This window comes from Cyprinus carpio, chromosome A19 (assembly GCF_018340385.1).
Source record: "Cyprinus carpio isolate SPL01 chromosome A19, ASM1834038v1, whole genome shotgun sequence".
In the NCBI taxonomy this organism is placed as follows: domain Eukaryota; kingdom Metazoa; phylum Chordata; class Actinopteri; order Cypriniformes; family Cyprinidae; genus Cyprinus; species Cyprinus carpio.
This window is the reverse complement of record NC_056590.1, coordinates 5801994-5806893: the sequence shown is the minus strand read 5'-3', so window position 1 is coordinate 5806893 and position 4900 is coordinate 5801994. Positions and strand designations below refer to the sequence as shown.

General features: G+C 41.7%; 1 pseudogene; it reads left to right on the top strand.

Annotated features, from left to right (window-relative positions):
• Positions 1 to 476: 476 nt before the first annotated feature.
• Positions 477 to 4900, top strand: part of LOC109058807 — a 12668-nt pseudogene continuing 8244 nt past the window's right edge.

The window sequence follows — 4900 nt, the reverse complement described above, 5'->3', positions numbered from 1 at the left end:
TTGAGGAAATGTGAAGTCTCCACGTTTTGTGGATCCGGCTAACCGTCGCCTGCGCAGTAGAACAGGTGTGCTTCCGAGAGCTCTGATTGGAGGAGAGGCGCTTGAAGCGTGTCCTAATTGGCCGAGGCTGTCGCCAGGGGCGTGTCCGCAGGTGAAGCGCTGCACGCGTCCAGTCTTCTGCTGAGTGCACAGGGAAGCGAACACAGTCTCAAGACGAAAATCTCACGCTGGACGTCATTATAACTTTTCTAACCCAGGCAGATGTGGTGAGTTTAAGCATGTTTTGATAGAGACTGACACACTGATAACTGAATAAGACGAGACTGAAGAACCTAAAACGCTAAATTTTGCTTTTCGCTTAACCTGCTTTTGGAGGCTTAGTTAAGGTCCTTGAGTGAGTGATTTCCTGGTGTGTAGTTGAGATTGGTAAAGATGTTGTGGATGGTTGGGTGGAGGTCTGAGCATAGCAGGGAGGGATGACCACACGGACCAAGAGGAGCCGGCGCTCGGAGGCTCCAGCGGAGAGGATGTAACACTGAGGAGGAGGAGGAGAGGAGAGGACAGACTGAAGAGCAGGACAAACCGACTCCAAATCACTGAGACTTCACTCTGATGGAGGAGATCCTGCTGCTGGGGCTTCAAAGATAAAGAGGTTCGCACACCACACACCCACCACACACACACACACACACACACACACACACACACACAACACACACACCACACACACAACCACACACACACACACACCACACACACACGTCTGGTAAGACTGGTCGGTGTCTTTCAGTGTCGTGGAATTGTGTAAAATGCTTCTGGTGTTGTTCTGTGAGAATCAGGTTCAACCGGGTTGAGCGTCTCAATCTCTTTCATCCTGAGGGAATGAATCCAGCTGATCTTCTCAACAAGAGAAGAATGCGCAGGTTTACACATGCATGCAAACACATCACAAAAAAATCAATATTTAATAGTAAATACTAATTATAAATGAACTACACTAGATAGACAGCCAATAGATATGTGTGTGTGTGTCCTAATATATAATATGTGTGTGTGTTGGTGTGTCTATAAATGTGTGTGTATGTATTGTGTGTGTGTGTGGTGTCTGTCTATATATTGTGTGTGTCTGTCTATATATATATATATATATAGCGACACACACACACACACACACAACACACACACACACACATATATTTATAGACACACACACACATATATATATGATATAAATATATATATATAGACCCACACACACACACAGACACATATATATATATATACATATAGACACCACACACACATATATATAATATAGGACACACACACACACATATATATAATATAGACACACACACATATATATATATATGGATATAGACACACACACACACACACACCACACACACACACATATACATATATATATAGACACCACACACACACACATATATATATATTATATATAGACACACCACACACACACCACATATATATATAATGTGTGGGTGTGTGTGTATGTCTATATATATATATATGTGTGTGTGTCTATATATATATATGTGTGTGTGTGTGTGTGTTATATAATGTGTGTGTGTGTGTCTATATATATAGATATATATATGTGTGTGTGTGTGTGTGTCTATATACGATATATATATTTGTGTGTGTGTGTGTGTTTATAGTATATATGTGTGTTGTATGTCTATATATATATATATATATATATGTTGTGTGTGTGTGTTGTGTCTATATATATATATGATGTGTGTGTCTATATATATATATTATGTGTGTGTGTGTGTGTCGATATATATGTATGTCAATCATTCCAAGTCATCTTTATTTAAATAGCGCTTTAAACAAAACAGATTGCTTCAAAAGCAACTGAACAACATTAATTAGGAAAACTGTGTCAATAATGCAAAATGACAGTTAAAGGCAGTTCATCATTGAATTCAGTGATGTCATCATGCAGCTAAGTTCAGTTTAAATAGTATCTGTGCAATAATTTGCAATCAAGTCAACGATATCGCTGTAAATGAAGTGTCCCCAACTAAGCAAGCCAGAGGAACCAAAACTCCATCAGTGACAGAATGGAGAAAAAACCTTGGGAGAAACCAGACTCAGTCGGGGGACCAGTTCTCCTCTGACCAGACGGAAATCCAGCAGTTCAATTCCAGGCTGCAGCAAAGTCTGATTGTGCAGAAGAATCATCTGTTTTCCTGTGGTCTTGTCCCCGTGGTCGTCTGTGTGTTGTGTGTGTGTGTGTGGCCTATGTGTGTGTGTGTTCTATATATATGTGTGTGTGAGTGTGTGTGTCTGTATATGTGTGTGTGTGTGTCTGTATATATATGTGTGTGTGTGTCTCTATGTGTGTGTGTGTGTCTATATATGTGTGTGTGTGTGTGCGCCTATATACGTGTGTGTGTGTGTTTCTATATATATGTTGTGTGTGTGTGTGTGGTGTGTCTATATATATATATGTGTGTGTGTGTGTCTGTATATATATATGTTTTGTGTGTGTGTGTGTGTGGTGTGTCCTCTATGTTGTGTGTGGTTGTGTGTGTGTGTGTATCTCTATATATGGTGTGTGTGTGTGTGTTGTGTCTATATATATGATGTGTTTGTGTGTGTGTGTGTGTGTCTATATATAGTGTGGGTGTGTGTGTGTGTTTTCGCCTATATACGTGTGTGTGTGTGTGTGTGTGTGTGTCTATATATATGTGTGTGTGTGTGTCTATATATATGTGTGTGTGTGTGTGCGCCTAGGATACGTGTGTGTGTGTGTCCTATATATGTGGTGTGTGTGTGTGTGTGTGTGTGGGTGTGTCTGAATATATATATGTGTGTGTGTGTGTGTATCTCTATATATGGTGTGTGTGTGTGGTGTGGGTGTGTGGTCTATATATATATATGATTTGTGTGTGTGGTGGTGTGTGTGTGTGTGTTGTGTATATATATATGTGTGTGTTGTGTGTGTGTGTGTCTCTATATTTGTGTGTGTTTTTTGTGTGTGTGTGTGTGTGTGTGTGTGTGTGTGTGTGTGTCTCTATATGTGTGTGTATCTCGCCCGTCGTAACTGCCGCCGAAAACGCAGAAAAAAGATGTTTAATTTGAAGCCAATAATAACATACACAATGATCCAAACAACAACTCAGAAGCAGACCCTCAGCTGAAAGAAAGCCCGCAAATCTGGCAAAAATATACATACAACAATGGCGCACCTATGACCCGGCGTCTCACCTGGTAGGAAACAACCCGGGAGAGTTCGGTGGATTTGCCCGGCGTCTTTCCGATGAGGAATGGTTGCGGTTTGAAGCAGAAGAAAGAGCTTTTTCCGAAAAACCCTAGACACAAAGCTGATCGACGATAGACAGAGGATAACATATACTGGAACAGACCCGACACAGTGGAATAACTCATGGCGATCCTAAACGGAATATACCATAAAAACGGCAACGTTTTTCTGCGCATAATCGAAACGGAAGACCTTACGGAATACCTCTTTCTCAAATACACAGTGAGGATTCTCAACAAACTGCCGAATACTGACAAACCCCCAACAGACAGAACACCGAGGCTCTGACAGAGTGGATAGAGAAACAGTTCCGCTTTATGCGCGAGGTCATTCAACCAGCGCTCAACAGAACAACGAGAACGCAGCAGAAAAGGCTCCCCCAGAAATGTAAGCCGCGATGAAATTGCATATCTCTGGAATAACAACAGGACTAAAGCTATTAGAGTCATTCTTAATAACAGTACCTTCACAGAACCTCTGCCAAGCATGAATGATACAGAGCGAGTTTTATAAATATTACTGCGATAAAAACCAAGCCGATGCCACCGGTGAACGCCTCGCCACGCCCCCTTGGCTAGATGCGCTAGAGTTAAATCCCCCTACTGAAACACCGATACCTCACTGTTTACATCTCAGGAGGGTTTTAAGGGTGATTGAAAGCCTACCAAACAACAAGGCGTGTGGATCTGATGGCGTTACATATGAAACACTTAAATCCACAAAACAATGGACATGTACGGCCACTAACGCAAATATTTAATGTTTGTAATGACCAATGAGAAAATACCAGATTTCGTGGAAAGGAGCTCTTATTCACAGAATTCCGAAAAAAGATAATATACCTGACGACCCAGCAACATGGAGAGACATATCTTTACTCCCTACTATTTATAAAGTTCTTATGAAATGCATTTTGAACCGCATCCTGCCATGGCTCTGTGAAATGAACATACTGTCGGAAAAGCAAAAAGCTTATATCAATCGTCAAGGCATGAACGAGCATGTTTTCTGCCTGAAAACAGCAATCGATGATTTTAAGATGATCCACCAAGTTTTAAATGCAGTTTTTCTAGACTTCCGTGATGCATGCGTGTCTCATTGCCACACAGCGTTATGATTAACGCATCTTTAGATGAAATTAACATACCTACACCGTATATTAGCATAATTAAGGATATCTACAGAAACTCCTTTATATCCAGGTGATCTGTGGAGACCAACTGACTAGACCAATCCAACTAAGAACTGGCATCAAGACAGGCTGCCCATGGAGCGCAGTAAACTTTATCCTAGCCCTTAACCAGTGTGCTCAAATGGCTGTGCCTCTGCTCCTCCTCGCATATCAGATCGCCAAACCCTGTCCAGGCCTATGCAGACGATGTTCAGGGTGTCATCCAGGGATGAGAAAGTGATTAAAACCATGCTCTCTCATACTGATAGATTCATGCGGTGGTCCGGACTAGAGGTGAAAACACCAAGTGTGCTGTGTTTTTACGAGAGACGCAGTGGATTAGGTAACAGGTGGATCAAGCCAAGAAAGACAAGCCACCCTCCTTTTCCATCATGGGCAATGAAATTAAAGTGTATGCGCGCCATGAA